We start from the raw sequence: 12,687 nt of genomic DNA on the forward strand, positions 1-12,687 counted from the left end.
GCTCGAACTTTTTTTTTTTTTTTTTATGCCGGTGCCTTTCTTTGGCAGCGCCAAACTAATTTGGTAGTGAGCGAGTACTCCCAGCGTCTGTCGCTGTTCGCAAGGCTGCGGAGTGGTGCGGAGAAGGCCTCTTGCGAATGGTTTCGCTCTAAAGAGGTTTCGGTGATTGAGTTCGAGGCCGCGTTTTGGGGCAGAAGCGACTGCCTGGTGCTGTGCTTGAGTTACCTTTTGAAGAAAAGTGAATTCGGAGCTTCTTGGTTGAAGTCGTTAAATGCGTGGCGCTCGAAACCGCGCTACCTGGCACGACGAATAGCACGAAGAATGAGGAACTTGAGTACTTACAATGATCACGGCGCAACACCAATGTCGATCGACGACGCCATCGTCGTGATGACAGACGACAAACATACGATCGCTGACCACTTACCCGTTATTACCATCATTATTACACTGACATTTCATTGAACCAGGACATCTGTAAACAATGTACACATATATTTATTACAGCACACTCTATATGGCTAGACGAAAGCAGTATTCGTCCGCCGTATGTACGAAAAAAACTCCTAGCGGGCATGTGCCACAGATATTGGGCAAGCCTCAATACTCGCCAGTGGTTCACTATGAATGAAGAATCGAACACACGCGCGGAAAAGACCAATTAAGATTTATGGACAGACGTCAGCCATAATTGAGAAAACTTTAATGTACGATCGGATTAATATCTGAGGTTTAACGTCCCAAAACCACGATGCGATCATGAGGGACGCCGTAGTGGAGGGCTCCGGAAATTTCGACCACCTGGGGTTCTCTAACGTGCACCTAAATCGAAGTACACGAGCCTCAAACATTTTCGCCTCCGTCGAAAATGCAGCCGCCGCGGCCGGGATTCGAGCAGTCGAGCGCCATAACCACTAGGCCACCGTGGCCGGGCGAACAATCGGAGTTAACCCAGGGTACAAACAGCGGCAACCACACGTTTCAGCGTCGCCGGTTAACCATCGGCTCGGTGTGCGAGGGCGATGATTTATATTCTTGTTTATTTATACATAGCGCGCATCAATATGCCGGTCTAATCTGGAGGCCAAAGGCACGCCAAGCCTATGGTTAGAGTAACAATAGCATCAAAAACAACACCACTAATCACTAATAAAATAACTTTCACTTGCGAAGTTCAAATATGTAAAGATCAAAGAACAAAAGCGGGTAGGAATAAATAGCTCGACCTTACGACGTATCGGCCGGCTTTCGGCCTTCGGGACCCGAACAAACAAATTTCAGTTTGTAGTCAGCACCCTCGGTTTTTCCTTTCCTTCCGCTCAAGGCGTACGCTTACTCGTTTGCTTTGGCTCCTTTAGTGCAATTGCGCTGCATTACGCGTTGTGAGAGGAAGCGAGCTAGCGGCCACGGCCGCGGCCCAGTTAACGGCTCTCGAAAGCCGGTCATCAAAAAGAAAAAAAAATGTTCTCGCCCCCCACGTTCCCTTCGGAGAAGCAGTTCTCTGTGCATGACGCGACACGACTCGTCGAGAGTAGGGCACGGCAATGGCGGTGACGTCCATGGCGACGGCGTGGCGTGACCGCTGTACCTGGTCACGCGACGGCCGCGCGCTAGGAATACGACGATTTGCTTTTAAGGGACGAAACCCCTTGCCTGTCCTCCTTCTCTCATCCAAAACAGCGGTCTCCACCTCAAACACTGCGAGCTAGACAATGTACGGTATACGACTACGCTGGATTCGCGCCTGAGACGTGGACTCCAATGGATGGGAGGGCGGGGCTTAGAAATGCGAAGCGTTCACGCCAAGGCTCACTATTAAACTGTGTGTGTACACGGGGCTGACGGTACGGAGATTCACAAAGGCGTAATTTAAATAAAAATGCCTGTTGTTACTGTACAGGGCTTGCGCGGTCTGTCTTATTGTGACAGCGCAGTTCTCTGTCTTATCATGTTGTGACGGTGTTACCGCAAGCTATGCGCTTGATATGGCCCCGCCCCCTTCACCTGAGTGCGTGCTAATAAACCATGTTGGTTCTGTCTTCTCGTTCCCGTCACCATACGGTTGCCTCTGTCCTTTGCTAGACACACGACACGTTACAGTTACTGCGCACTTTTTGACAACACCGAGAGCGTAGTCAGTGTTCGGACTTGCCGCGCTGTGATGGTACTGGCAGCTATGTCCCTCTCGGAGGCACCACATCTGGAATCGAACGAACGAAATTGTGGTCCAGTAACTGCGCTCTTTGCATAGTTGCTGAACAGAAGATCGTAATTGTGGTTCTCTGATGCAGCGACCGCATTTCGCTGAATGTTACGAGACATTTTGAACACTTCCATGAGAAAATGAGTCAGCACGGGTCTCATCTATCTATTCTATCTATCTATCTATCTATCTATCTATCTATCTACTATCTATCTATCTATCTATCTATCTATCTTCTTCTATCTATCTATCTATCTAGCTATCTATCTATCTATCTATCTATCTATCTATCTATCTATCTATCTACTATCTATCTATCTATCTATCTATCTATCTATCTATCTATCTAATCTATCTATCTATCTATCTATCTATCATTCTATTCTATCTATCTATCTATCTATCTATCTATCTATCTATCTATCTATCTATCTATCGACATGTTAGAGCAACGTAACCTAACGTTGCATAACATAGTAGCACAAGGCCTACCGTTCCGGCTTGCTGCGCTACAGGACAGTTTCGAATTGAAGTAAACAAGGCGCATGACTTTCTCTGTTATATTTGTGTAGTAAGAATGCTGTATTTGTGTGACGTAGGGCTCTCACGTGTACGCAAGCTGGCCACGCTCTCACGCGTTCACCATGGCTGATATCAAGGCTGATCCCGGTTTTTTATGCATCGCCCAATTCGAAGACAAATGCGTCACTCGTTCAAGATAGAAGAAGCCTTGAAAACTCTCCACATACGGCATTGGTCCACAGTCGGCGTCTTTTAAATATCCCTTTTTTTAATCTTTCTTTTCTTTCTCTCTGACAGTTGACGTTGAGTCGTTGATGCTTCTGTCAAAACAAACCTTTTTTTCAAGGTTCTCAGCTGATACGAAACGAGCGATTCGAGTGTTTCTTCGAAACTTTGTTTGTTACAGGAGTGTGCTTTCTCGGTCGTTTCGCGACTGTCGTGCGCATGACAGCTCGCGGCTTTTGTTTGCCCTGCGCAAACGCGGAAAGGGGCTTCGAAAATGTTTTCGACGCACTTTAAGAAGCTGTATGTATAGGCCTCTAAGTGTTTTTGACGCATCGAAAAAAAGTGGCGCATAAGTATACCGGTCGTTTTCGTCAGACATTTTAGCAATGTTTTCCTGCAGCTGAAGAAGTATTGCTTGAGAAAGAAGGTCAGATCAATTCCAAAATAGGAGACACTTGTTAGTTGTTTCGGGAAAATTTTCTTCGTAAGTTCTTTGCGGGATATTCTCTTATTACTGAAAGTTTTGGCTACTTTTATCAATGGTAAGTTGTCTCCCGATAGCATCGGAATTCAGGCTGATTCCCTGTAGACTGTACGCGTCATAACGAAATTTTGACAAAAACGGTTCCCTTCTTTTCCTTCTTCAGTTAGCAATAATGAACACAGCAACAATAAGCTGTCGCGTAAGAAAACTTCAAAAACAGCATCTAGCACCGCGCTAAAAGGTCTTAGCTAGTTGTTGAGAGACATTGTCAAAACATTTTTCTCCTTCTGGAGTTTGCATATTATCGCGGGAGAACTGCAGCTTGCCATTATAGAGCTTCACATTGATCATAAACGCGCATATACCGTTTGGGGAATACAAAATGCTTCTAAAGATACAAGCGGCAGCGAGTATGGGATTTTTTTCGTTTCGTTGCCTACTTGTATAGCTATTTGCGAACTAGAATATTCCAGAATGTGCACTGCACTCGAGTTTTTAAGCCGCTAATGGCGATTGTTGCAGATGTTACGAGCAGATATCGGAGCTGTAGCTGGTCAGCAATCGAGCATTCCTAGCGACATTCTAATATTGGCGAGATTAAAGTAGAGAACAGTTCGGCTCGAGATAGTTACTAACGTAGGTAATATTACAGTATTAACAATGGGGATTTTAACGAAAAAAGTTGTATAATTAAGATAAGTGAAAGCACGAAGCTGCGTTAGAAGGTAGAAATACTTGATTAGCTCAGACAGTACAGGTGATTTCGTGTCGCACCGTAGAAGACGCCATATTATATAATCAATCGTCATCTGATTTCTGGACTCTGTAATCGTATTTGAATTTCTTCTTCGACGTAATCTGTGACTTATGAAAATAAGGTCACTGAGTCGCATCGCACGGAGACAATTCGCCGCGCATCTCTCAACAGACCTCGGGTATTCGCAATCCTCCCCCGGTCAGTTCGAGGGGCCGAATTTAAGATTTTTCGGTTTCGAAAGATATATTTATCAACGCGACGAAGTCAGAAATGTGGCTCGAATTCGCCATACTGTGCAATATTTGCATAAGGCACTCTATCTGATGAACTGAACAGTGGCACAAAATAAACCTATAAGAAGCCCGTGTTACGACACCGATTTTCCATATAGCACTCGGGAAACGTCCAACACCACATTGTCATTCCCGTCCCGAAGTCGTGGTGACAGTTACATCGACGGGAAAGGTAGGGCGCAGGATGGAAAAGGGGAGCTCGTATTGGCCCAGCTAGCAAGCTGGGCCACTATCTTACGGCCTAATGGCGAAACGCCGAACGTCATCCATCGCAACGACTCAGCAGGAATTATCTCCAAGACGAAAAGTACCTATAGCTACACAAAATGCGCATGGGAAGCGCCGGCAGCAAAACCTAACGAAAAAGAGCAGAAGCCTGCGGGAAAAGACCCGCCAAGGGCACGAAGGGTGAGAAAAGGGCTTGGCCTCCCACTTCTCCCTCTCTCATATGAAGGCGAGAGAGAAGGAAAATAAGAAAGGAAGAGCGTAGGAGACGCCTGAGGCAACGCCCAGGTTGGCAGTGAATCGATGCGACCTTGGGAGTGTTTACTGTACGCATCCTCTTTACTTTCCCTTCCCGAGATTCGTCTTTCTCTCTTTCACACACGTACTCTCTCTCTATACGCGCTCATATCTATGACGTAAAGAGTGTCTATCGGGCCAGTCCACTTATATGGTACCCCTTTCCACGTGCAGCAATCGTAAAAATTGGTTACGCCGGAGAACCGAGTTGCGGGTCACTGATTCTCGTTTTCTGCGTGCTTTTCCTGCGCAGAAGACGAGACGGTATGAGTACTCCGACGGGAACGGGATGCTTCGTTGGTGCGCGCTCTCCTCACGCTGAATATAATCGTCTTTTCCCTACTGTGTTTGTTGTACTTGCGTACGTTTTTTTTTTATATTCCGTCCCCCACCTTGGTTTTGTATAGGAGAATGACTTGAGGACGTCGTATACGACGACCTTCGTGTGTATACCTTCATTTTTTTCGGTATATTTTTCGTTCGATCATTTGCGTGTTGATATTTTCAGTGCATTGCACATCTGCGACTTAGTTTTCATTTCGCCGTTTCTTTGCCGCAGTTATTGTTTCCCCCAGTCTCACTGTCGATTACGCTCTGTGCACTACCATAACTATCCATAGGACGCTTTATGTCACTGTCTTTTCAACAGCCCGCTCAGTAACTATTCAACACCGTAGCCTGGTTCATCGCGAACGAAACGCAATTACGATTAAACCATCCTATAACCCACTAACTATGTATCTTCACTAGACGTGTGGAATTTACGGGATAGACACGAAATGAACACCACACTAGACCACTATACGAGCTTGCACCTCATTATCAGTGAATTCGCCGAGACACACTTCATCTGCAAGGCATTAGTTTTGCACGCTACGCCTGAACGGGGTCCGCTTCCAGGAGCGTTTTCGCAAAACACGTCAAGCTCGTCCCTTAACTGCAAGCCTCTTTTCCCAGTTACAAATTATGCGACAGCCTCTCTATCCACTGCGGCGTAGAACTTCGTCATCGTGAATCTCGTCATTCGTTTCAGAGGTGTTCTCTTATATCTCTTGTATATCTCTTGTATATCTCTTATATATTATAGTTATGTTCTCTTATCTCGTCGTTTTTAGCAGCATCGTTCAGCTCACGGAGGAGATGAAAACATGAGATCTCAGTCAGCCTAGCGGTATCGGTTGCATTGTTTGGCGCGTTTCGTCCAAAAGAAAGGAGGGAGAAGAGGCTGGCAAGGGGAGGGGGGGGGGGGGCATAAAATTGCATCTTCCCAGCAGGCAGGCGTTTCCAATCCGGCTAGCCGGTCGGAGCACGGGCCCTGCTACCTAATGCAACGGAATTACGTGTTCAATATACGAAACTCGGACGTCCGGACATCGATATTTTTGTTGTTGTTTTTTTTTCTATTTCACTCGGAAAACGAAACCGGCCCGTACCGTCTCCCCGGCCGTGGCATTACTTATGTATTATTTTCACGTGCCTGCGCAGTATAGACTCGGGTGTATACGTTACGAAAATTTCCGAGGAAAAAGGGTAGACAGAATTCTTTTTTTTCTGTTCACGTCTTTCGCCTTGTGTCGTAATCGATTTACGCGCTTTCTTGTTCGACGACCGAAGATAAAAAGAAAGAATTCGGAATTGTGTCATCGAGGAAAGCGGCGGCAGTACACTGCGCCAGACGGAATTATAGATATATCGGTGCCCATGTATGGTGCGTAAGAAATGACCATGTGTCGTGAAATGTCTTTCTACGGTAGTCGTTCGCTCCTTGTATGCTCGTAAACGAAGTACACATTGCCATATAGTCTTGAATGCAACTGGGAAAGACTTGAATGTGGGTGTTCTTTTCAGGTACCTTTCTTGCTGTCGTCCCACTAGAATAAACTGTCAGCTGAAATCAATTCCGCGAACGGTTACTATGCTTTCATTAACAAACTGAAATGTTCGATGCATGCGGATACATAATGTGGCTTTGTCGACTCGTGCTTTTATCTTGTATTTAATACCTCATGCTTCATACTCTATCAAAATTATCGCAATTGTGCGAATGTTTACTTCATTTTTCTAGTAATCTGTATAATTTTCAAAATTATCTTTGTAAATTCTGTATCTCGTTTCTTTATATTGCATCACAACTGTGTTGCTGCAATCATTTATAATGGTTATTGAGAGATTTCTTTTGCAACACCCCTTTGTGATGCCTGTAAAATGGTCTTTGAGCTTCTGTTTCCATAGCACTCACTCACTCACTCACTCACTCACTCACTCACTCACTCACTCACTCACTCACTCACTCACTCACTCACTCACTCACTCACTCACTCACTCACTCACTCACTCACTCACTCACTCACTCACTCACTCACATGCACGTCACTCACAGTCACTTCACATCACTCACTCACTCACTCACTCACTCACCTCACTCACTCACTCACTCACTCACTCACTCACTCACTCACAATCACTCACTCACTCACTCACTCACTCACTCACTCACTCACTCACTCACTCACTCACAAATCTAAGTGATTTCCTGATTGAGATAAAGTTCGTATTCGTACTGGTTTGCAACTTTCCTTGCTGAAGCAGTGTCGATTCCGCCCTGCAGCAGCGTTCCAGGTAAAGCGGCAGCCACGGAATTGCCTTCAATAAAACCCTACGCTTGCGCATCACTAGACAATTCGCAAAAGAGATTCTGCGTGGATTTTTTTTTTTCAACGTGAATCCTTATCAACTAGGTTAACAGCCTGTCGTTTTATTTTGCGCCTTTTTTTCGATAAAAACTCGTTCGCCTTCGCTTTCCCGCATATGCCTTATCTAGAGTTCGTTGTGAATTTTCTTTTACCAGAACTTCGTAACTCATTCATCTCGGGCAGGAACTGCGTTCGTAAAAAAGATCCTGTCGTGGTGGATATACGTTGCACGTTTATTAGCATTCTCAGATTTTTTTGTGTTCGCTTTTATTACGGTTCTCGAATTCGGAATAAAGTATGCATGGGAGATGGGTTGCCTTTTTGCCGATGGTGACGGAAATATTTCACAAACGGGCACATCACTTGAGGCAGGCTTCGAGCTATCCTCTATTCAGTGCATAAATGTGAACTAGCAATGCATTTCTCGTAAGGTTAACAGCAATGGTATTAGAACCAGTGTAGAGTTCTATCTATTTTCGCTATTCTCCTTTATTTTTTGTGCATTGTGTGTACGTGTGGTTTCTGGATCCTCGGGAGAGGTTTGGATAAGTTTCCACGTTTAACTGACTAACTAACTTGTCTCAGTTTCACATAAGAGTAAAAAAAACATCGTCAATTCTGTAAGATGAGGTAGGAGCTGCCGCTATTAAGTTTCCGGCTATCACATTCTTCTTGTCTTTTTTAGTACCTATGACTGATCAGACAGTTTAGTTAAGCGGTTTAGTATTCGCCCCGCATCAGACAAAATAAAAACAACCGGTGTAGGCTTACCTCGTGCATGCTCTGAAGGACTGACTTAATAGTTCATCAAACTACCGCGCTTCTTCTTGTACTTAGCTTGCGTTTCACTGATTACATTTCTATATCTCACAGCTAAGAAAGGGAACACTCGGTTATGGAAATACATTCTGATGCTGCGTCAAAAGAGCAAAAGAATTGCAGCAGGAATTGGCTGGTGTCAGTTATCATAATCAACGCGAGTAGCATCACGGTGACTTGACGGCACTCCGTCGGCGTTGTGAAAACGCGGGTCGAGTTTCTCAACGTTCGTACGTGCACGATGGAAAATCTTGGGGAAACTCATCAGCTTTGTTGAAAACGCGCCAAGCGCCCGAACAAGCTTGCTTGCACACGATTATGGTTATGACGATGACGCGTATACGACAGGTTGTTCCATATATGCTCGTGTCTGATCAATCTTGACGCCTTCTCATTTTTATTTTAATATATGTTGTTTAAGAAAAAGGTGGTTTAGGAGAAGTTAGCGCCTTACTATAATGCCAGCTACTCACTCCACAGAATATGCAGACACGGACATGCTGAAGAAGCACATAGACTCCACTTGAGTCATCCATAGTGTAAGGCTTTCGGTCAATCTATGAAAGAAAATGGCATAATCACGAAGTCCAGTTACATAACAGAACTGAGGTTGACATAAATTACAGCCACACGGACGCGGAATACGTTGACACTTAACGTTACACGTGAGTAGGCTGGTGCAGTCACGTAATATGACTAAAATCGGCTAAGCACAGTGTCACGTACACGGAATCTCGTGACAGATAAAGGGACAAGGTGAATTAAAGTTATGTACATATAATGACGTATTACTATAGACAAAATGTTGTATTTGACAATTTCGACTTGCCTGACTTCTGTCTATTGTTATAATGCGTACAACAGTGCCATAGTTTCCTATTCTCCTGCCATCTACACGTCGTCTTCGGACTAAACCCATCGCAGGCGTCACCTGTTTTACGCGTCCTGAATCTGTGTAATCAGAAAGAAAAGACGGTTCCCCTTCTCTCGACTGGGCTGGTGTGCTATTCTAAACACTGTCGAATTCCTCCATGTTGTCAAATTCCGTCATGTTGTCACTCTGATTGGCCCAGAGGTCCGCCACGGCCTCTCTAATTGGCTGAAAATGCCGCCATTAAGGAGTTTGACAACATGGCGGAATTTGACAGTGTCCAAAATAGTACCCTGACCTCGTGTCCAACGCGCTCCAACAACCCAACGTCGAACACGTTACATTCTAGGCCACTAGCCACTCTCGTCTGTCTGTCTATCCATCGGAATCATGCCAGGCGTGGCCATATTTGTCGGAACGGTTCCAACATACAGTATTCTATAAGTTTTATTTGTAACACCACGAACGCTTCACCGGTACCAGCTGTCGCTTGCTGTGTATTGCGTAACGTCCGGAAATTGCGGCTAGCCGTTTCTGGGGATCTCGTTGTACGCATCGCTGTTCACAGAGCCGCGATGACAGGGCCTTATGCAAGGTAGCCGTTGAGTGCTATAGTGGAATGAACAAGGCAGGGAGAAAGAAAAAAAATAAACAACGAGATAAAAACGCTTCAGGACACGGTGAAGGCCATCTAGCGCAGCTAGAACGCTCGTAATATTGTCTTCTCCTGCACCTGAAGAGTTAAGTAGATAAAAAAAAAAAAAACTAGCCTTGTTGACAAGCTAGCCTTGTTGACAAGTGTCAGCCGAGAGACTGGCAAGCACGACAAATCGAAAGCTATTTACGAAGACCGGCATTTCTGGGGGGCTGAGAGCTGTCACGTATGTGCCGTAACCGCATGTGGCAGATGGAAAGAATGCAGTGAGAGGAAGCCCGTCGAAAGTTCATCGTCGCATTTTAGTGCGCGTTTGTTGATCTTTGCCGAAAGGTTGTTTCGCATTGTCCGCAACATTGGCAGGAAAAAGAAGTAAAAAAATAAGAAAGGAAGGAAACTCACGCAGCTTATTGAAGCTAAAGCTTTGATCGAATTCCTGTGAGTGTGTTTTTTTTTAACTTTCTTTTTTAATGTAACGAATGTTACACAGAAAAGAACGCCATGTATGCACGCTTTTCTTTCCAGCAATACCGCTGGCTCGTTCGTACTCGAATTTTTCATAGACAGGTATCGAGTGGATGTATGTTACTGTAGCTGTATACTATACGAACTACTAGCAGTAACAATAACTAGAGAAACTAACTGCGATGTGCTTAGCTCAAAGAAGACAACTTTGCGAGAACGAAAACAGGGCGCAGTCAGTATTTGTAATGGCGAAGTATGGCGCGCCGCGTTTTGCTCAATAGACAATTTTAGATTAAGATTCGTATATCGTCAGCGTTCGTTTATTACGATACCCTATTATTTTCGTAACCCTATGTGGGTGCCCAAGGGGATAGCGTACGACGCATGCGCAGTGGCGACGAACGCCAACGCAACGCTTTGCGTACCCTATTCTAAAACTGCCTGGTAGAGAGTTTTAGATTAGTGGCCACGAACATTACGGCATGCGTGAGACGCAAGCGGCGTTTGAGCTTTAGTTCGAGCGTGCCATTTTTCAGACTTGGCGAAGAGCGCTGAAACTTGCCCCGAACTACAGTACCTAAAGCATAAAGTCTCCTCCAATATTTACTAGAGAGAACTCTGGCGCTGCGATTGTTCAGCCGCCATGGGAATGATGGGTAGTACACGGATTTGCCTAATCTTTGTGCTTGCGGCTTCGAACACACCTGTGGCTTTGTTTATTGTTGTCTTTTGGCGTTTGTTTCGGATAAAAGAATGGATTGTTGTGAACTTTGTGAGCCGATTTGAATTGGCGAGCCTTAAAAGGTCACGGTGGTGAAGTGGAACTGCTGACTGTTTGCTGAACTTATTCTTGCGACGAAGCAGCTAGAGGCCACACGGAGCCAATCCAAGCCGAAAAAACGAAGCTTAGACAAATCCATGAACTACCCATCATTACCATGCTGGCTGAAGCGCCATGCGTCGTAGCTGTCATAGACACTAATGCCAGATTCCCCTCTAGTGTATTATTAGGAAACTATGCCATCAAGCTTTGAGTCAACCAATATGGCGGCACCCGTGAAATTATGTGAAGGCTGTCTTCTGTTTCCTTATAAGGGTACTTGCTTGGGCCAGTTGGTATGTATTCATTGTTACGTTATTGCGCACTACTTTGAGGGCGAAGACTGAACCACACGAACAAAGCGTTTCCTTTTCTCTCACATTAACCTCCATGGTATAGCTTAGCGCTGAGGTGTTGCTTTGCGAATCTCGCGGACGCGCGTTCGATTGCCAGTCACAGTGGTCACATTTCCACGGGAGCAAGACGCAAAAATACCGTTGCAGTTAGATCCAAGTGCTCGTTAAAGAGCTGTACAAGGGGTCAAAATTAATCCGGAGCACTTCACTACGGCGTGCCTCATAACTGTAGCGTGCGTTTTGGCACGCAAAACCTGATGATTCAGTTTATATATTCATTATCCGTCGCGTCGAGAGGCTATTGTGGTCAGTAACAGCGGCGCCAGCTAAAAAACTTAAGCCAATGTCGAAGACAGAGAGAGAGAGAGCAACTTATTAAAAAAAAAAAAAAAGGTCCGGCGAGTTCTTCGGGGATTTGGGCTAATATCCCCACCTAGGCGTCGGCCACGAGCCTTGAGCTCTGGCGGCTGCCTCGGCCGCTGGACGGCCCAGAGTTGGTCCTCGAGGGCGAAGCTGAGCAGTGCAGTCTCCCAGCGCGTTCGGTTCGAGGCTGCGTCTCCGTCTGGTACCCCCCTCTGTCACATCCCATAACATGTGTTCCAGGGTAGCCCTGGCCTCGCAAAACTTGCATCTTGCCGAATAAAGCTCTGGGTAACAGAGATTCAAGATCGCTGGGACGGAAACGTTCTGGTCTGCAGCTGTCGCCACGTTACCGCCTGCTTCTTGTTCAGTTTTTGGTGTGGTGGCGGAAATTTGCAACTGGCCAATCTGTTGTTGTGTATTTCTCGAAAACTAGTGAGGCGATCCTCCCACTCCCACTCCCCGCCCGACGTCGCGGCCGAGGCGGCGGCGGTGTTGACGGTGGCGGCTCGGTCCGTAAGCCTCGAGCCGCCCCGTGCGCCGCCTCATTGCCGGCGAGCGAAGTGGTGTGTGCGGGTGCCCATAAGATGTAAACGTCCCTATTCTCGGTTTTGCCCGCAAGCAGAAATTCGTAAAGCCGCG

Source organism: Rhipicephalus sanguineus, chromosome 4 (genome assembly GCF_013339695.2).
Source record: "Rhipicephalus sanguineus isolate Rsan-2018 chromosome 4, BIME_Rsan_1.4, whole genome shotgun sequence".
In the NCBI taxonomy this organism is placed as follows: domain Eukaryota; kingdom Metazoa; phylum Arthropoda; class Arachnida; order Ixodida; family Ixodidae; genus Rhipicephalus; species Rhipicephalus sanguineus.